A 22,142-nucleotide genomic window follows, 5' to 3' on the forward strand; every position below is an offset into this window, starting at 1 on the left:
TGGAGCAAATTTTCTTATTATCACTCCTCAGAGCAGTGTGTGATATATATGAAGATGCCATAGATTGGTGTGTTAGTGAATTTTAAGTGAATTTTGTAGGAAATATTTTAAGACAAGATTTCAGTCCCTGTGAACATGAAGAGCACAATCATTTGCAGAGCACTTGTAACCAGTGAAATGTGCGGAGGAAGGAAAGTTGGTCAGGATGTTAATCCCAGAACTGGGATTAACTGTGCCATGTAAAAATCACTTAGAAGACCTCCAGAACACTTAGGTGCTGTCTCTCATCTTCATTCCTAAATATATTTGTTGGCTTGACTTTTTAATATAAATTTCATTTCCCATACGTTTAAAAGGGGGTGTTAGCAGGGAGCCTTTGGAGACTGACTCTATCAGGCACCCACCAAACATCCTGATAGGAAGGGCTGGCAGCACTGGGTGCACAAAGAGGTGAGCAGGTAGTATTAACTAGATGCAGATAAATAGAGACAGCAGCCAGGCTAACAAATTACTCTGTGCTGCCTGGTTTGCTCTATAGCTTACCTGAGACTGACTATGGCAAGTCATTTCTTGATTTTTGCTCTCTTTGGGAAATGAGCCTGTGGTTTGGGACCAAGACATCATCACACTGACATTTAAAGGCAGCAGTGAAACTGGGTATTTGCCTTTTTGTGCTTCTTCCCAAACTTGGCAACTCTTCTCAAGGGGAGAATTGCAGCAATTGCTGCAATCAACTAACAGTAGCATGGATTTCTGAAGAAGTTCATTGCAGAGGGGAGCAGCACACCTCAGGTGGAAAAATAAAGGCTAATATCTTTTTGTAAGCCCCAAATTGAATTCCTAGTTAGGTCATCTTTGTGTGTCCTAATCATGTGTGACATTAAACACTTATTCAATGAAACTCTATTCTTTGCACTAATTATTAAGCATGAAAAATTGATATCGAGCGAGGCCATTGAGCCAAGACAGTTCAATAACTAGCAGGGAGGAGAGATTATTTCAATAAAATAAGTTTGCCTGAGCCAGATGGAGTTCCCAGGGTGCACTGAGACAATATGACACATGAAATTGTCCTCTGACTTGTGTGACAGCTCTAACTGTGCTATTAAAAACCCATCAATAAGCTGGAGGGAGGTGGTGGACAAGAAAGGACACAATGAGGGGGACTTGAGGATGTTTTAGACATCCTAAAATGCAGATAAATGGTGAGTATAAAGGTAGCAAGGCAAGGGTGGGAGTCATGGAGTACCTCTGTGATCCTCAGTGGCTGAAATCAAAGAAAAATGCTGTATTTTTGCAGGATTCCCAGGGAGATGTTATGTGACCTGCCCCTGCCCAGTGGGACAGGCTTGTCCCCACTGTGAATTTCTAGCTGAAAGACCTGTGCAGCCCATTTCACAGTTTAAGAAGAAAATGCTTTGTGTCTGCTAGGAAACCCCCCCACCCCCCCCCCCCCAATTAATCAGCTTTCCCCTCTTCTCCTCCTTTTTTCTCCTCTTAGATTTGCTTCTTTCCCTTTCGTATCTTCATCTCATTCAAAAAAAAAAATCCCCAAATTAAGCAGTTTTCCCTTCTTCTCCTCCTTTTCTCTCCTCTTAGATTTGCTTATTTCCCTTTCATTTCTTCATCTCGTTCCATATCCTCTGTCTTTCACCCTCTCCATGACTAACCTGACCCTGAGAGCTCCAGTTTGGAATGAGAACTTCTTGGACCAGCTCCTCTGTGTCCTGACTTTTTCCTCTACACTTCATGGAGCCCTTGCTTGTGCTCTCAGTCCTGGGATCCAGCTAACACCATCCTCGTGGAAGGAAATGCCATCCCACAACAGGTTGGGTGGTACATGACATCCAATTATCCAAACAGAATATAATGCAATTTCACCCATGGGCAGTGCTGAAAGGAATGAATTTCCTCTGAGGGTGATGTATGAGGCAGCCTCTGCTATCTCTGTTTGCTGAGCCTCTTGCTTCATTCCCAGCTCCCCAGCAAATCTCTGAGGCTCAGAAAACACTGGAGCACAGCACGTTTCACAGCTGAGGAACCAAGATAAACCAGAGACACAGAGGCTTGTTGTTTAAACCCCAGAACAAACAGAGGGAAATTAATGGGTCTATCTGTATCCCTCCCTTTCACTCTCCTGTTTGTCTTTTCCTTTGTTGTTTTCCCTTCTCTTTCCGTTTTCCTTTGTTCTCTTCTTTCTTTGTTTTGTGTTATGGTAAACATGATTCATGGCACAAGGGCATTCAGGCTTTGAAGCTTTGCTTTACATCAGGGGAATGGCTAAGGGCAAGGGGGTTTAGCAACTTGTGTTTGACCTGTTTTTCCCCAGGGATGAGGTGCTGGTCAGGAAGGGGAACAGAGCTGTGCCAAGATGGGTCAGTTAAATCTCAAAGGCAAGGCCCAGTAAAGGTGCTGGGCTTGTTCCAGTCTTACATCTCACAGGTTAGTAATATATTATTAACTTAATAACTACCCACCAGTGAGAAAATCTGTAGCATTCCTGACTAGCTCAGCTTTGGAACAAATATTCAAAGGTATGGAGGTATCTGCAGAAAGAGAAACACATCCAGCAAGAAGTTCAAAGCAGCCAAGCCGTTTGGGTGTTTGCCTGTGAGCAGGAATGGTCACTGAGCTCTTTGGATGCTTTTGGGGTTTCCCTGCCTGAGTGCCTGCATCTTTAGGGGCCAACAGCCCCCAGTAATTCTGGCATGGGTTTTAGTTCTGGCAGGTGAATGCAGGAACTGCAGGAAATTGTTTGTAAACAATCAGGAGATTGTTCACCTACAGTATGGAGAGGATTCAGGAGAGCCAGGTTTGCCAGCCCTTTAGATGTTTCCTGTCACATTCACATTCTCTGAAAAAATCCCTTCACCCAGGATTTTTCTCCTGGGAAGGTGAGAAACCTCAGAGAAAAGGAAAACAATTCTTATCTCATTTGCTTCTCCTGTGTTGTGTTCACATGTGAATGAGTTTGGAGATTGTTTACCCACAGGTGATTGTTTCATTGGATTCTGCTGTGAGTTGTTTTCACTCTTTGGCCAATCAGGGCCAAGCTGTGTCAGGACTCTGGAGAGAGTCACAAGTTTTCATTATTATCTTTTTAGCCTTCTGTAAGTATCCTTTCTGTATTCTTTAGTACCATTTAGTATTCTTTAATATATTATAGTATCATAAAATAATAAATTAGACTTCTGAGAACATGGAGTCAGATCCATCATTCCTTCCTGCCATGGGGCACCCCACAAATAGAACAGTTTCCCTTTTCCTCTCCTCCTCTGCCTTTCTCCTTGCTGTTTAAGGTAAACACGCACAGGTTGCTGGAGGTATCCTTGTTCCTCTGAAATGGTGATACCTATTTGGTTGCCATTTGAAAGTGCATTTGGCATGTGAATGTCTTTCCTGCTTCCTTGCTGTATCTTTGTCAGGAGTATAATTTGAGACTAATTAGTTCTCAGCTCTCAGGCCTCACAAAGGAGCATCAGCACCTGGTAGACTCCATTTGCTGAAGCCTTTATGAAATGGGAACATATTACTCTTTCATCTTATTGTACAAATAATTAGAATAACTTAGCCAAAGTCCCTTGGGATGCAGTTTGTGTTAAAAATGCTTCCCTGCAGTGACTGGCAGCCAGTGGAGAAGAGCTGGAGGGGCTGAGACCTCTTGCCTGTGGACACTTCCAGCCTTTCATCTGTATCCCTGTGGACTCCAATCCTTTCCAATCCAAACCCTCTAATGCTTTCCTGTGTTTCAGAACTGTTTCTCTCCCAGAGATCAGCTGAAAACAGGAGTGACATACAGGCCTGGAAGAGGTGAGATGGATTACAAATGGATGGATGACAGTTTATGAATGCAGTAGCTCCTCTAATAATTGTTCCACCCTGGTGGTCTGGTACATGGTGCCTGCCCTGGTCTGGGGGACATGTCAGACCCTTCCCTGTGTGGTTCTGGGTCACCCCAACTGCTCTGCACCACAGACAAGCTCACACACGTGTGCTCAGGGCACTCTCTTAGCCTTGACCTCTTTAAAGTCAGCAAAATTCAACAATAAAGGTAACACCACCTCAGTAAAGGGATTCTGCATATTGCAAGGTTGAATTCCATTTATTCCAGAAAGATCAAGATCTTTGAGATAGTTTCTTTTTTTTTTTTTTTTTTTTTTTTTGGTGACATCTTGTCACAAACAGACATGAAATGTTTCACATCTATGGGATTTCAACCAGCAGCATAATTCCCTCACATGTATTCTATTGCTGTGTTGGGTGTTAATTTCCCTGCCTCTAATTTATGTGCATATTAAGGTTGAGTTACTGTTGCTGTGGGAACTATAACTTCAAGTTTTATTATTCAAAATGAAAAAAAAAGAGTATATTTTTATACTTTATTTTGCTTATGGATCAGCATGGTAATATTAATATAATGGGAAGAGAAAGAGAAACTTCTAAATAGAAAGCATAACATGAAATACTGCTCTGTTTATTTTCCCTTCTGTAACAGGCAAAATCACCACTATGAAGAAAAAATATAAATTATGAAGCAGACAAAAGAGAAAAAAGAAGCAAGAGATAACTGAGATGTTAAATGAAGTTGTTCAGAGAGGAAATGTTTGCAATTACAAGAACCAGGTGGGATGCCTGGAAATGCCAGGAACCTTGGTGTAAAACCAGGCAGTAACTTGAGATACTGAGATTGGCAAGTCTATGAATTAGAGTGAGCAATTCCAGTCAGAGTGCTGCTTTTCAGGAAAGTTGTGGTGATGTAGAAAAACAAAACAGACAGAAAAGCACATAGCAGAGATTAAAAATCTGTTTATTATTGTATTTGCAGGGGTGCCCCAACAAAGGCAGGAATGATGCATCTGACTCCATGTTCTCAGAAGGCTAATTTATTACTTTATGATACTATGTTATATTAAAGAATACTATACTTAAGAATACAGAAAGGATACTTATAGAAGGCTAAAAAGATAATAATGAAAACTGGTGACTCTTTCCAGAGTCCTGACACAGCTTGGCCCTGATTGCCCAAAGAGTGAAAACAATTCACAGAAACTCAATGAAACAATCACCTGTGGGTAAACAATCTCCAAACACATTCCACATGTGAGCACAACACAGGAGAAGCAAATGAGATAAGAATGGTTTTCCTGTTCTCTGAGGCTTCTCAGCTTCCAAGGAGAAAATCCAGGGCAAAGAGATTTTTCCAGAGAATGTGAATGCCACAGTTAATGGTGTTATGGTGTCTCTCCCACTGCCCTGGGAGAGCTTGCAGATTTGTGAATTTAAAGTAGAGATGTTCATTCTTCACAAGAACTCAGGAGAATTGGAAAATGTTTGTGGGAGGCTGGAGTAGAAGACTGCATTGCACTGTCTTTTTCAGTGTCTCAGAATGAGGAATCTGGTTTTAGTCTCATACTGGTATTAAGTCAGAAGGAACCTGCTTCAAGTTAATGGTGTTAGATGGAGTAAATCAGGAGTAATGGGGGAGAACCAGGCTGTGTAGTCCACTACAGAGTGAAACACCTCCCAGCAGTGGCCAATACCAGGTTCTGGTCATGAGTTAATATGATGTAGGATCTAAAGTACAGTCTGTGCCTACCCAGTGCCTTTCTAGCATGGCTACTTCTGATGAAGCCACAAAGTTATCTCTTTTCAATTTATCTCTAATTTTAAAAAATACAAACCCTTTTCCTTCACACAGCATAGGGTCACTCTTCACTGGTCACGCCACATACTGTGATTTAATTTGTTATTGATTTTTACTGAGGTGGCGTTCATAACAGAAATGGAACAACCCAAAGCGCTAATCACTAATGAAAATTGTGACCAGCTTCTTACCAGCCTGCAAAGATGATGATTAAAAATGGCTGGAAAGGAAAAATCAATCAGGCCCCTTCAGAAAATTGTTTGTGAGGGGGCCTGATTGATGTACAGAAACAAAAAGCAAAGATTAGTAATAGTAAAACCAGATTATTTCAAAAGCTTCAGATGGTCTTCTGTGTGACAGAAATAGCTTGGTTTCCTGAGCACAGAACAGGGGTTTATTTCCTCAGCAGTGGTGGCTGAGGAGGAGCCACAACAATGTGAGTTTCTAACATTGTTTTGCATTCCAAAGTTTGCAAAAGTCTTAACGGCCTTTGGGACAATAAATCTAGACAGCAGGTTATGGATTTAACATTTTAGATGTCACTGTCATATTTTCTGGAAAAATCCCTTTGCCAGGATTTCTCTCCTGGGAAGCTGAGAAGCCTCAGAGAAAAATGTGAGCAATAATTATCTGATTTGCTTCTCCTGTGTTTTGCTGCTTTGGCATGTGGTAGGTGATCGTTTCATTGGTTGCATGTGAATTGTTTTTAATTATTGGCCAATTATGAGCCAGCTGTGTCGGGCTCTCTGAGGAGAGATTTGGGAGTTTTTCTTTATTATCTTTCTAACTTTCTGGCTCTATCCTTTCTCTATTCTTTAGTATAGTTTAATTAAATATGATATGATATAACATATAATATCATATCATATCATATCATATCATATCATATCATAATAACTATATAGTATATAGTATATATTATATGTAGTGTATACTATATATACTATATACTATATATACTATATAATATATAATAGAATATATAATATTATATATACTATATATAATATATATAATGTAATATATAATATTGTATATAGTATATATAATATAGTATATATAATATACTATATACTATATACTATATACTATATACTATATACTATATACTATATAATATATAATATATTTGCTTTCTAAGAACATGGAATCAGATTCAGTCATTCCCCCTTCATCCTGGGGACCCCAAAAAGACCACATTTAGATCCCAGATGCCTGCTGCAGGAGAGATATTGCCTCTGGTGCACCAGTGGATTCCCGAGAAATGCAGGTCCCTGCCTGGCTGGGCTCTGAGTTGCTGGGCTGAAGGTACTCAGAACAATTCATGCAGCTTCCTGCACTCATCCCAGCATGAGCTGCAACTCCTGTTGGGACAGGAGCACAGTTTTAGTGATGAATTCACAGCGCTGCTATTTTCTGGGAGCATAGCACATGGATATTGGTAGGTGTAACCTCAGCAAAACCTTGGGAGGCAGTGAAGGATCACCACACACAGGGGTTCTAACTGACATACCTGGTGAGAAGAATAGCAAATTTGTCTTTACAAACCAGCTGTGGGTCTGCTGGTAGATAAAACCAGCACTGGTAGATAAAAGAAACAACGGGAAGGATTCCACTGATTGATGAATGGAAAAAGATATTTGATAAATGAAGGTAGACATAGAAAGATGAAAGAAACAACGTGGAAGAAAAACCCCTAAATTACATAATGAAAAATGAAAAGGGACGGTTGGACATTAGGGGAAATCTTTGGGATCACGTATTCTGGGAGGTCTGAACCTCTCAAGTACCTCAGAAATGGGGAAAGAGAGAAGGGAAATGTGGCTGGGAAACTGGGATAAAAAGGAGGCTGCATCTTCCAAAAATTGGAGAGATCCCAGGGGAATGCCCCATGGCCTCTCCCTTTATTGGAATAAAGCCAAAGGACTCCTCTGTCTCCTTTTTGGACATAAACCTCTGGTGTTTGTGGGTTAATTTTCCTGACACTGGTGTCTCACGTTTACTGTCAAGGTCCTCAGTGGGGATAAACTGGTCAAAACCCATCAGATTCACTGCCACTACAGTGACTGATCCACACCATGAGAGCGGCTCTCAGATGGAGCTGGGGAGGTTGTGGACCATGAGAAATCTCTCATTCTGCTCATCTGGGTGGATGGGGTCTGTGGGCTGAGCAAGTGGCTGCAGGGGAAGAAGTCCAGCAAGATCTCTGCATCTTTTCTTTCAAGGCATGAGGGAGCTTTGGGAAGGCCTTTTCTGTTCTCCCCTGTCAGATGTGCTCGTTCTGCTATTTCCATTACATCAATTATGTAAACTGCAAATATTTGATTTCGGGGAAACGTGAAAAGAAAGGAAACTACTTCTCCCTGTCTCAAAGTGGACTGGATGTGCATCAGAGCAAAGGAGAAGGGAAGAGAGCTGGGAAAGCAGCTTTTATGGCTTGTGGGTGAAATGGCATGAATATGTACGAGGCTGTAATTGGCTCCCACAGAGTAACCAGGCTGCCAGAAGACCCAGGTGTCCCAGCTAATTGTTGTAGACAATTAATAACTCAGATTCTGCTAATTCCATATCGAGCTGGGCAGCTCATTACAGGACCAGAGAGTGAGATTCCCTGCTGAAGCTGCTTGGAGATGGGGAGTGCTGGGGGATCCAGGCTTAGGGGCAGAGAAGGTCCCAGCTGGGCAGTGTTGGCTCAAAAGGAACAGCAGGAGACAGAGAATTCTGTCAGCCTTTGGCTGAGGTCTGGGGTCACATCAGGGAGAGCTCTCACCCACTGGCTCCTCCCTGGAAACAGGAGCTGGGTAATGAGTCCGTGGGTTTAGCAAAGCCTAACAAACCTCATCTGGAAATAAATGATCAAGTTTTAAAAGCCCTGAGTACTCACAAATTATGTTACGTGTAATGGGAGCTTCAGGTTGATGCTTAGAGGTTTAAAAAAGGGTTTAAAGGGGGTTTAAAGGGTAGTTATAAGAAATTCAGTATTTAACTTGCTGTATTACACTTAAGTAAAGTGCATCCCCCCAAGCAAGAACGAGCCAGCCTGGATGGAACTGTAAGAGCCAATCAGCACCTTACCCTTCATGCAAATGAAGGATACCAAAAGAAACCAATCCAAAGGAATAAAAAATGGTGTAAAAGGGGACATCCAAGTCAGTGAGAGTGTGCTGTTAGACGTTGAACATGGGGAACATCCCTGCTTGAAAGGAAGAAGATCCAGCACTGGCTCTGCAGCCTCCTCACTCCTCAGGAATTCTCCTGCCCTTCCCACTGACCCCGTTCTTAGAAGGCTAATTTATTATTATATTATATTTTATTATATTGTATTATGCTAAAACTGTATGAAAGAATTGAGAAAGGACACTTGCAGAAGGTTAAAGACAATAATAATGAAAACTCGTGACTGTCCAGAGTCCTGACACAGCTGGACCATGATTGGTCATTAAGTTAAAACAATTAACATGGTGGATAAACAATCTCCAACCACTTTCCAAAGGAGCAAAACAGGAGAAGCAATCAGATAATTATTGTTTTCATTTTTCTCTGAGGCTTCTCAGCTTCCCAGAAGAAATCCTGGCGAATTTTCAGAAAATATGATGGTGACAGACACTTCTGTTGTACTATTTTTAATTACCTCATCGGTCTCCTTCACACTTTTTCTCTCTTCTGAGTATTCTCCTTCCTATACCCACATATTTCCTTGCTTTCTCACTTTCCTACCTATTCTTTTAGACAGCCTGATCATGGCAGAAGAGGTTCTGCAATACCAAATTCCTGTCTCTGGCTCCAAGGGGTTCAGTGTCCCAGAGCCTGGGCTTGGATTACAGGGGGAATCCTGGAAGGGATCTTGAATGCCCTGCTTTGGGTCAGGGTCATGTCAGCTATATTGGATTCTTACAGATATCTAAATAACAGCAATTCTTAAATATAACTGCAGGGAAAAATAGGAAATAATTATAAATAAATGAATGTAGCAGGCTGCTGATGGGCACTTTAATCTCAGGGCGTATTAGAGTAAACACATCCGTGCCACCCACCAGCTCTGGCCATTCTCACTGCTTTGCCATCTGTTGCAGGATGGCTGGATGAACAAAATTTCCATAATTTGCACGATGTCCTCATGTGAAGCACAGTGGGAAAGCTGCTGGTAGTTTCTCATCTTATTTGAGGCTTTGAAGAGACAAACCTGGACTTTCACTACAGGGAAGAGGCCAGACCACCTCCCATGCAACTCTTTTTCTTTGGAGTTTCAGAACTTGAAGAAGTTTTCCAGAATTTTGTGAAATGCTCCTCAATTTTTTCCCAGGGATGATGAATTTCCAAAACATTCCATGGACTGCAACTTCAGCAAAACAATTCTCTGCCAGCACCTGAGGCAGTCAGGGAAGCAAAACAAACAAGTAAAACCCCAGCCACACACTGCTTGAGTTAATGCAAATAAATCACAGAAGTATTAAGTTCAGCTCTTAATCTCTCTCTCCATCTTCCTGTCTTTCAGACTGTTTCTTACCTAAGAATATTTTATCAATCTGCCAGTTTAGCTTTATGTACTGTTTAGCTTTTTCCTCGATGTGTATTGTCTGTCTGCTTCTCACTTTACCTTTATTATAATAACACTGTGTTGGTAAATAAGGGCACGCCACCAAAAGAAACTGCAAAAGATATATCTAAAACTTCTGTCAAAAATAGGTTAGAAACTGTTGTAAAATAGTTAATAATTGCTAAGCATATACTGTTGAAAGGTTTGGTTACTTTATTGTAAAAGGGGTTGTGAAAGAGATTGGTGACATTTCCAAAGTGGCAGTGGGTATGTGCTCACCCTTCAGTGTGTGAATAGGTTTGAGTTCCTGTCCTCCTCCTCCTCTTTATTTTCCTTATTCTGTCCTGCCTTCCTGGAGCAGGCTTTTCTCCCACCTGATTTTCAGAAGCACTTTTTTAATGCTGCTACAAATATGCAAAATCTTCTGATTGTCTGCACTGCATGTCTGGGGGAGATGGAGTCAAAAATGATGCTTTGCTTAAGTACATTTTAATTGCTTCAAAAAGGAATATGTAAACTGTAAATATTTCAGTTTAAACTAATGTATTTTTGTTCCAGTCAGTGCTTCTTAAAAACCTGTGTTTCCTGTGAAGAGCTGAAATGTTCTGCTGCTAATGTAGAACATTTTCTGAGAAGTTTTTTTTTTAGTAGGAATATTTTCATATCTGGAAATAAATGACAAAGTTTTAAAAGCCTTGAGTACTCACAAATTATGTTACATGTAGTATGAGTTTAAGGTTGATGCTTAGAGGCTTAAATATTGATTTTAAAACCTGCCTTTTTGTCACAGACATCTTTTATGGAAAATCCTTTCCTTAGGATTTTTCCTCCTGAGAAGCTGGGAGGCCTCAGGAACAAAATGTGAACAATAGTTATCTGCTGCTTTGGAATGCAACAGGTGGATTTTTGATTGGCCCATGTTGGTTGTTTTTAATTAATGGCCAATCACAGCTCAGCTGGCTTGGACAGAGAGTCCTAGCCACAAACCTTTGTTATGATTCTTTCCTTTTCTATTCTTAGCCAGCCTTCTGATGAAATCCTTTCTTCTATTCTTTTAGTACAGTTTTAATATAATATATATAATAAAATGATAAATCAAGCCTTCTGAAACATGGAGTCAGATCTTCATCTCTTCCCCAGTCCAAGAACCCCTGTGAACACCATCACAGTCCCTGGCCTGCATCCACTGTACATCCCTGGCACAGAGGCAGCCCTGCAAATCTCACATTCATTACAATACAATCAAGCTTTGCTCCATGGGTTTGGTTTTTTGGGGTTTTTCACAATGTCTCTCAAAAACCCAAGACTGATTTGCATTTTTTAAAAAAAACCCACCAGTTACAGCTCAGGAAAATGCTATTCAGTAGCTCTGGGAGCTCAGGAATAAAGATAATCTCTCAGTTTTTCCCTCCCAGGTTTTTTTTTTGCCAGAAATATATTTTTTTTTGTCCTAATAGCACAATACTTATTGCTAATGTTTGTGTTGTGAATATTCATTACATCCTGGGGCTTCAAGACTCCAGAGCACGGGAGGCACTGCTGTCCTCATACTCCTACAATCCACAGACACAGGGCAGAGGCAGAAGAAGGCTGAGGGTTGTTTGGCAAGGGTGTGAGCTGTGGGATGCTAATGCAGCCTGGAAGCCTTTGGGGAACGCTGGTGAAACTCCATTAAATAGAGCACTGGAGGCCTTTTCAGCAAACAACTTCCATAAAACCATTAGCTTCTCCTAATTGCAAGGGAAAAGGCTCCACACACAGCAGGGATTCAGGACGCACTGGCGCTCTTTACATCTGGTTCTTTCCCCACGACAATCTGCAGAAGGATCTCTTTCCCAACAAGATTCAGAACTGGGGATACTCTTCCCACCTTCAAAATGGTAGTGTTTTACCTGTCAGCAGTGGTGATTTAGGTTTCCACATGTGAATTTATGCAAAAGAGCCCTGCTGCCATGCCTGCCCAAGCAGAGGCAGCCACTTGGATCTGGATTTTCTGTCTGGGAAAGGCTCTTGGGACTGGGATTTATTTGTGGGAATGCAAGCAGCCCCTTCATATCCACCTCTGTAGGGTTTATCCCCTTGGCCAAATGGCTCTTTCCTGAGAGAGGCAAAGGCACTGCCAGGATGATTTTTACATGGATTGCAGTCAGAATTTGATTTTTTTCCTTGCTTTTCTGTGCTTGTCCACAAGACCTGAGGTTTCATCAACGTTTTAACAGTGGCTGATTTGCCAAATTGGTGCAAGTTGGGTTTTTTTTTTTCTTGTATCAGTACATTAAACCATTACCCCAACAGCTTTGAGATTATGGCACCTAAAGCTTCGTATGGCACCTTCTAAAGCCACCTAATTTGGGTTTCTAAAGCCAATAGAGATGGATAGAAATTGAGAAAATAAACAAAATCCTAGCAGCAGCCCCTTCATATCTACCTGCATGAGCTGCAGCTGCTGGCAGGGCTGGGACATGTTTTCCTTCTCCTGATGTGGCTCCTGAGCTCACTGCTGTTCACATGGTGCCATCTGGCTCTCACTAAATATATGAGAAATGTTATCCAATAAAAGAGGGGGCTGGCTGGCCGTGTGCCTTCACCTCTGCTTTTTCTGGGGGGGGGAAGTGATTGTTTCTGCATCTGGGAAATGTTTAACAGAATCTTTGAGTGCTAATGTTGCTTGAGTAAGAAATAAGAGGGTGGCAATTAGAATTCAGGCCTGAATCAGTGGTAGCTAGAAGATATTTTGCTTGGTCAGGTCAGGGCTGAGGTTTATAAAAATACACAACACATAGAAATATATAGTAATATGGCTTTATTAGTTTTAGGGGCACTGTTCACTTCAGAGGTGATGCATCAGAAAGAGCTTTTGACACAGCCCCCTTGGAGACAGACTCAGGTGATTGTTCTATATTGTGACAGACTCAGGGTTTGTTTTATATTGTGCTGCTTTCTATTTCTTATTGACCTAACAAATCTGTCTGAAGATAGATATTTTCCCTAAGCACCATCAACACTCAAATAAGTGAGAATATAGGGCAAAACAAGCTTAGGCTTCATTACTTCTGTAATGTAGCCTGATTAAGGGTCATTGCTATTGGGTAGTTGTTCAGCAATTTACTAACATAATCCTGCTCTTGCAGGAGTCCACATTACAGTAACACTCCAGAAAACAGGCCAAGGATGGGGGACTACTGTTCTCTCTGCCTCCAAAGCCAGAAAAGCACAAAATAAATAAATGCAAAACCACTGGATCCAGCACAGTAGTTAGAAACCGTCTGTCAGCACTGCGCAAAGCCCCTGTACTCAGAGATGTTTTTATCATAAGATGGTGTGAGAAACAGTTACTTTTTATAATTTTAGAAAGGTTTATTAAACCTTATAAAAATTACAACAACTGAATAGAGAAAAGGTTACGGCGCAGGGAGCAAAAGATTTTCCCCACCATGTGCCCACCCACACAATCAAGGTTTTGCCTTGTAACCCTTTAACCCTCCCAAAGTTCTGCCCATAGTTCTGTTCTGACCCCTTCTTTGCTGCCTAATGGTGGAGATCTCTTCCTCAAATCCTGACTGGAGGTCAGTGTTCCACAGTGACAAGCCAGCCCCCCCAGATGTCCCAACCCCGGCTGTCTCTTGATAACAACATGAGGGGGTAAAACATAACTATTAATCTATAAAACTTTTCTTAACTTATATACATGGTATTTGTCTGTTAATTGTGAGAGTCAATCATGGCATTACTCATCTGTCACAATGGGAGTCCATCTCCTGGCAGGCAAGGCAAGGGCAGAGCAAGCTGGATGACCAGCTGTGCAGAATGCCTGGCTCCATGAGAGCCAAGTATGAATGTATAAAAGATTCTCTCTACCACCTTAATTAATAAGTCTTGCTGGCTCACATTTAATGAATCCCACTTAATTCAGGGATTGTTGCTGCATATTTCTGCCGCTTAACACACATAGAGCATTTATCTAGCAGTGAGGGCACCAGTGTGTACCCATGATGAGTCCTTCCCAAAGTCCTGACTCTAAGACAGGCTGGACCTGCAGCACTGGCCTGATAAAAACGAGAGCAGGCTCCCAGTACTTAAAAAAATTTCAGCATTTATTATAATAAAAGAAAGGCCTAAAGCAAGGGGTACTGAAGTGATTTCAGCATTTATTATAATAAAAGAAAGGCTTAAACAAGAGGGCCTGGGCTGGGCAGGAGCTGCAGCGCCAGCACTGGGGCTCCCTCAGCAGCGATGTGCCCGATGTCCCAGGGGAACAGCACAGCTTCCCTGGGTCAGGAGCCCCTTTTTATCCTGTTTTTTGTCCCTCTGGATTGGTTTCTGTTTGATCCTTCATTTGCATGAAGGTTGAAGGTGCTTGATTGGCCATTGCAGTTCTGTCCAGGCTGGCTCGTGGTGCACTTTACTGAGGTGTGTTATGGTACGCTGAGCACCAGATTTCTTACAACTACCCTGCTAACCCCTTTTACAATATAACAACCAAACTAACAGTACTTCCTTAACGATCTATCAACTATTTTACAACAATTTCTAACCTACTTTTAACAGGCCAGGTGCTGCAAAAGTTTCTGGTAGTTTCCGTCCCAAGACGGGCCCGGTCTCGGGGTGGTGGCAGAGCCGGACTCCCATCCCCATTCTGGAGTCACAGGAGGCATCAGCATCCTTCTCCAAAGGGCAGCCTGCAAACCAAAGGCTCCCTCTGCGGGCGGACGGGCAGGGCAGTCCCGGTGGTCCCGCATCCCGGAGGGGACACGGGCACCCACAGCTCCCCCGTTACCTGCCCTGTCCGCTGAGCAGTTCCGCGGGGCGGGCTCCCACCGGGACACGTTCCTGAGCGCCGGTCCGCCCTGCCCGGCGGTACCGGGCCCTGCGGTGCGGCTGCTTTCCGCTCCGGGGCTGCGTGTCCGTCCGGCACCGCCGCACCGGGGTTTATATGTTCTACATGGTTCATATGGTTGATATGATTTATATGGTTGATATGGTGTATATGGTTGATATGGGTTATATGATTGATATGGTTGCTTTGGTTTACATCCGCGGTTTGTAGTGCGGCCACAGCGCCGCCCGCAGCCCGGCGGGGCGGCGGCAGCCCCGCAGCTCCGCACCGCACCGCACGGTACGGCTCGGCTCGGCTCGGCTCGGCACACGGCAGGCACTGCCGGCCGCCCTTCCGCCCTTCCGCCCTTCCGCCCACGGCGGCCGCGGCGTCCCAAGGAGCGGCGGCGGGGCCGGCTCGGGGCTGCGGGACCGGCGCCGCCGCTGCAGCGATCATCGGCGGAGCGGAGCCCGGCGGGGCCGAGGTGAGCGATGCGTTCCGCGGCCCCGCGGGTCTGCGAGGCTCTGGGAGTCCGGGAGCTCAGCCCGTCTGGCGTGATGCTCTGTCCGCCGGCGGCTCTCCACGTTCGGTTCTGCTCGGGGGGCTTGGAGACTGGGGTATCGGTCGGGCTCCCCGGTCCCGCAATGCTTGGAGACAACCGCTTGCAATCATGCCTATTTCTTCCCTTTTAAAATTTTTTGTTGGGTTTTTTTTTTTTACTGCCCCTCTCTCCCCTTCCCCTTTCCCTTTTTTTTTCTTCCCCTTTCCCTTTTTTCTTCCCCTTTTCCCTTTTTTCTTCCCCCTTTCCCCTTTTTTTTCCTTCCCCTTTCCCCTTTTTTTTTCTTCCCCTTTTCCCTTTTTATTTCTTCCCCTTTCCCATTTTTTTCGAACCCCCTGGGAATCCAGCAGCTAAACCCCCCTCAGCTGTGTGTTTAGCCAACTCTCGCTGGAAGCTGTGGATAGTTCATGAATATGCACAGGGAGATCGTTTCCCGGGAGGATGCCTCTATAACGAGCTGATTGAGCTGCGCCTGCAGCAGGGCTGCTCTCCTGGGGGAAAAGTTGGGTGCCAGAACTGAGGAGCTTTGTGTCCCTGGCTTCGCGGAGGCTTGGCAGAGTCACTGGGGTATTGGCCGTACTCAGGGGTGTTAGCAGGTCCAGCCAGGCAGGATCCTCATCTGCTCAGCGCCCAAAAGATATAAAGAGCATCATGTAACTAGTGCATGTAAGGGAACCCTCCTGTTTTATACCAGCTTGTGTAGAAATGGACTTTTCCTGTCTAAAAACACTGCACCACTTAATAAGGACATTTCATTGCTTAGCAACAGTCCCAACTTAGCCTGGTCCTTATGGCTCTTGCCATTCAGGTGGTCTCCAAAGATATACCAGTAAAGCAGCCACTGTCCTGGAGGAAAGAATCTCTTCTGTTTCCTCCTTGGTGATATGATGACCAAGCCAAACGAGCAGGGGTCTTGCTACTGCCCAAGTATTTAAGAGCACTTGAGAGACTGGGAGCTGAGTGAAACTGAAAAATTCCAGGCCAGACAAAGCTGGAAGTGGTGGTGGGTCCCTCAGGCATGTGTGGGACCTTGTTGATGCGTCCTGTGTCACTTGCACCTTTGTTTTGTGCACAGGCATAGCAGCATGCTGGTTAACAACCTTCATTTATGCAATGATTAGAATAGTATTTTGACAGCTGTGCAGAGTCTGCTGGCGTTTAATGTAACAGACAAACAAATAAGTTCCTTTAAAACCAGGCTGATGTCCTCGTCTGCTGCAGCAAGACAGGCTAACTGAGTGGGGTGAGGACTTGGGCTTTGGAAGAGCAATTCAAATGACAAATAAACACACAGACCTTTTGCTCTCAAAGCCACATCCTGATAAACATAAATTTTGCTACCTTAGAAACTCTGGCTCTTAAGAACAATTTCCCCATGAAAATTTGTGTAAGCTTTTGAAACTAGCTGTCTGTTCTCATCAGAACAACTTTGCTAGGGGACAATATTTTTGTTTCTTTCTCACCAGTAACCTTGTGAAGTGTTGATAAAGATAGAATCCACAGCACCAGCTTCCTTTAATTGCTCTTTTAGACTGTGTATCTAGATGGAAACCTAGCAACACAACAACTGTATTGAAGGAAGATATTTCACTTCTTTTATCACCCTGCATGCATCTTTAGAGGTTAGACTCATCAAACTCGTCTCTTTACCCCTTGGAGCCTTATAGCTTGATTCTCTAAGCCTGGAATAAAACAGAACTGAGCTGGTGAATAAGACAACAAAGCTGGAATGGAAATGCTTAATATGATAAAAGATCCATTCTTCCTTTCTTCCTGCTGCCCCTGTGCATACCTGCAATAGTCCCAAGGGGAAGATGTTCCTCTACAGAGAGAGAATGCTTGTCTAATAGGAAAATGATTTAAGGGGAAACTACCCATCAGCATTTGTGTCCCTTTCACCTAGAGGCACAAGGGGAAAGCTGAGGGACCAATGGCCCAGAGCAGTGTGGAACAGTGTAATATGTGAGGACTGGGCTGGCATTTGGGAAGAAGCATCAGCTTCATCCAATCTCCAACTGCCCACAGTGGTGACCCCTGTGATTCAGTTTCTGCAATGTACAGGGCAAATTCATCCTCAGGGGTAGGAAAAAACCCCAAACCACAACTCTAAACACAAGCTGAAGTCACTTATACTCTGTCCAAATTTCCCTCACTGGCTATAGTGTGGTGTTTTTAGCTATATTGACAAACACCCTTGTTGTAGAATAGGGCACTTACAGGGAGTCAAGGTGGCAATATCTGACTGGCTCTTTGTCATTTGGGGGCACATAAATGAGGGATTTCACACTGTTAAAATTGCTGTTAATTTTTAGATGTTTGGGGGAAATGTGTTAGCTAGGTGCTAAAAATTCTTTCAATACCTAGTGTGTCCTTGGCTGTGCCTCCCAAGATCTTGTGGTTTTTTTCAGCATTAATGAATTAAACATCACAAATGCCTTTGTCACACCAACAGAAGAAGCAGTTAAGTTACAGGAAAACTCTGACCCCTTTTGTATCTGTAATTTCTGAACTGCAAATGAAGTGTTGTTGACAAGCTGTGTTTTGCAGGAGTTTATGGGGTGGCTGTGATGTGTGTGTATGTAATCAAATGACATGAGAGTGATAGAATGGGTGCATTTCAGTTTGGCACAGGGAGAGGGCATGCACAAGATGCTAACATTTTGCCTCCAAAAAAGCCACAGCACATCTGTAATCCTCTTGTGATGCCAGTGCTCCAAGATAAGTGCAGCTTATACAAAGACTTGCCTGTTGGCTATGAGTACTTAATAAACAAGCTTGAGTGAAACTGGAGTGGGATAGAAGTTCATACCCGGGTGCATGTAGAAAATCTGGATAAGCTGTGATTTTTATTTCTGAAGTTTGAACAGGTCCCCCTGTGAGTCGCAGAGTCTCTGGGTAATGCTGCTGTGGTTTCTGTGCGTGCAGTAAATCCTGGCAGAAACTCTCTTCTGCACAAAGTATTTAGCATACAATTGGTTTAATCCTCTAATCTTATCAAGCGCTAACATAAATGAGAACTGAACAAATTCATTCATTCTAAAAAATCAAATCCCATTATATTCCTCAGTGTAGTGGCAAAATATTTCTCCTTTTACTTACCTGATTGGCTTATTTTTTTAATCCATTGTTTGTTTAGAGGTATCAGACTATAAATTTGGGTTTAGTAGTGAAACTTAGAGGTAAGCTGCTCTCCCATGGTGAGAGTTTATCTGTGATTTGAGCAGCTGGAGGGGATTTCAGGATCAGAGCAAGGAGTGTGGCCTGAGGGCCTGGGTACTGGGAGGAAGGAGTTTCCACTGAGGAAGTGCTCCTCACCTCTTTGTGCACTTTTTATTGCTTTTGTGCCAGTCAGAAAGAGCAGAATATGTCTAATAAAAATGAGAGCAGGCTCCTGGTATTAAAGTGATTTCAGCATTTATTATAATAAAAGAAAGGCCTAAAGCAGGAGGCCCGAGCCAGGCAGGAGCTGCAGCGCCGGCGCTGGGGCTCCCTCAGCAGCGATGGCCCCGATGTCCCAGGGGAACAGCACAGCTTCCCTGGGTCAGGAGCCTCTTTTTATCCTGTTTTTGTCCCTCTGGATTGGTTTCTGTTTGGATCCTTCATTCGCATGAAGGTTTAGGGGGCTTGATTGGCCATTACAGTTCTGTCCAGGCTGGCTCTTCACTGAGGTGTGTTCTCACAGAATCACAGAATAATGAGTCCAATCATCGAGTCCAACCTGTGCCATAACACCTCAACCAGACTCTAGCACCAAGTGCCATGTCCAGTCTTTATTTAAACACATCCAGAGATGGTGATTCTACCACCTGCCTGGGAAGAGCATTCCAGTACTTTATTATTCTTTTGGTGAAAAATTTTTTCCTAATATCCAACCTATACCTTCCCTGATGTAGCTTGAGTCTGTGTCCTCTATGAGGACATTGAGTACCGTATTTCTTATAACTACCCTTTTAACTGCTTTTTACAATATAACAACCAAACTAACAGTACATGCTTAACAATCAACTATTTTACAACAGTTTCTAACCTATTTTTAACAATGTCCTTTGCCTTCTTCTTTTCCACACACCTGCCTGTTTCTCTCTCTTTAGAGAGGTCAGCAGTCCTCGCAAGGCGTGTGTGAAAACTGTCTTTGGCTCTGTGAATGTGTTTTCAGACCTCGTGATGAAGTTGAGCAATAAAATATTAGTTTCTAGAACTCAGTCTCCTCCTGTTAATATAAAATTTCGATAGCCAAACCGAATTTTATTTCTATATCTTTTATTTTAAAGTAAGCAAGCAAGCAAGCAAGCAAGCAGCACTGGGTGGTCGGGGAGTCACTGCTCCACTCATGGCACACACCACTACAAATCCACCAGAGTATATATACTGGTTTTAAGCCTACAAAGCATTTTCCAGTGTGCTTGTGTTAGTCTAAATCAGCAAATATCAATAAAGTGGGATCAGCAATTTCATAATCTTTCCAGGTGGTCGTTGGCTTCCTGTCCTTCTTGTACTTGTCTGGAGGGAGGCCTTACTGGTGTCTGCTACATGATTTTTGTCAAGTGCATCAAGCTTTTTATTATACATAAGCATTTGTTGAAGTATCCCTTTAGCTTTCCCACAGCTTCCTCTATTTTATTCTAAGCATCAGTCATCTTGCTGCCTCATCTCTTTACTATACTTCTTCTGTTTTATTCTAAGCATCAGTTGTCTTGCTGCCTCATCTCTTTATTCTAATATACTTCTTCTATTTCAATGCTTTATTTGCCTATTCAGTCAGAAAGTTTCAAAACTGTTCTTTGTAGTTATCCAAGGAACTGGGATCCACTTTTGTCACAGCAGATAGAAGCATTTGCTGATTCCATTGCCAGATGACACGAATCACAAAAACGTTTTTCACACTCGTGATACTGCAGAACAGGCTATCTCTTTAATTTAAATGATTGATTGAACACAGATTTACCTGAGTTCATTCATCTTGTTGTACCTTCACCAGGGTGAATTTTCTCTCAGTCCTGTCCTTGATTTGCTGAGGGCTGGATCCTGCCTCTCTCCTCTTTCAGAGCAGCACCTCATTTCGTGAATAGCTCTGCTGCCTTCTGTGAGACTGTTAAAGAGGAAGGCTGTGGTGCCTGTGACTCAGACTAATGCAAATCAATTTAAAGGACAGATTAAGTGCAGTGTGGGTATGGATTGCAGTGTCTGGCCCGTCATGAATAATTCAGGAGTATGGAGGAGACAGCATAAGTGCTTAATCCAGCTCTAAGTGAAGTCAGCAAAAGACTTTCCATTGACCCCCGTCCAGGATATGTTTCAGCAAAGCTTAACTACGTGTGAGTTTGTAAATTTTCCCATTGGTAGCAGTGTGCTGCAGGCGTGGGCTACAACAACTGTCAGCACTAGCACCCAGCTGAATGTTATTTATGACCTGTTATACTGTCATTGACCGTCCTCTGCAGCACCTAAGGGAAGCTTTCTGAAGTCTGAGCATGGCTATTGAGTCATGGTTTTATAGCCTTGAAAACCAGAAAAGATTAATAACTGGAGTGTTACACCATTAACAGGAGAAAATACAGGTTGGGAAAACAAGCTTCAAAGGTACAGTCTGATGTATAGGCTGCAAGCCATTTCTTTCCACATCCAAACTGAATTTTATTTCCAAGGCCATCCCTTCTTTTTCTCCCCATCCTAACCCTTGCTTCTCAGCTCTGCCCCTTCACACAGGGCTCAGAGATGGATGTGGTATTTTCAGATTCTCATGTGGCAGGAAGGAGATGATGAATGTGACTCCATGCTCTTAGAAGGCTCATATCATATCATATCATATCATATCATATCATATCATATCATATCATATCATATCATATCATACTATGCTATACTAAAAATATACTAAAGAATAGAGAAAGGATACTCCAAGAAAGCTAGAAAGATAATAATGAAAAACTTGTTGCTCTCCAGGGTCCTGGACTGTGATTGGTCATTAAGTTAAAACAATTCACATGTTGGATAAGCAATCTCCAAAGCAGCAAAACACAGGAGAAGCAATCAGATAATTATTGTTTTCATTTTCCTCTGAGGCTTCTCAGCTTCCCAGGAAAAGAAATTCTGGCAAAGGGATTTTTCTAGAAAATATGACAGTGACAGATGGGCAGCTGAGCTGTGGTCTGGGTTGGTCTTTGGTCCATTGCACGCTTGTCTCTGGTATCAATGTGCTTGTGCACAGAGCCTGATAGAAAAGCTGCAGCATCACAGGGAGCTGTAAAACACCAGTCTATGACAACTGGAAACAAGATATATCAGCAGGTAAATGTTTCGTCCCCTGTGGCAGTGCTTATGCCAAGGAAGCAAAGCTTCATTCCTGTAAATCTGCTGTCTGGAGCCAATTCCTTGATGCACGTTTCCTCACAGAGACTGCAGAGTTCATAGCATGGGTTTGTGTGTAAGTGGCACAGGAAAGCATCTGGCCTTGTTTAGATTCCAATAACAGGGAGCTCTACTGTAAGTAGCAGACAAATAAGTTTTTTATGACATTTCCTTTACAGACCTCTTGCAGTCTCTTGTAATTCTAATGTGTTGGGAGGGAGATAATTCCTTCTGGACC

The 22,142-nt window shown here is 43.0% G+C and overlaps 1 protein-coding gene across 1 annotated transcript in view; it reads left to right on the forward strand.

The window, feature by feature from the left end:
• Positions 1 to 15,415: 15,415 nt before the first annotated feature.
• Positions 15,416 to 22,142, forward strand: part of DISP3 (dispatched RND transporter family member 3) — a 42,411-nt gene continuing 35,684 nt past the window's right edge. Inside the window, exon 1 of the mRNA XM_058039349.1 lies at positions 15,416 to 15,481. The gene's annotated coding sequence lies outside the window, so the exon portion shown is untranslated. The remainder of the gene's footprint in view (positions 15,482 to 22,142) is intronic.

The sequence above is a fragment of the Melospiza georgiana genome, chromosome 22 (genome assembly GCF_028018845.1).
Source record: "Melospiza georgiana isolate bMelGeo1 chromosome 22, bMelGeo1.pri, whole genome shotgun sequence".
Taxonomy (NCBI): domain Eukaryota; kingdom Metazoa; phylum Chordata; class Aves; order Passeriformes; family Passerellidae; genus Melospiza; species Melospiza georgiana.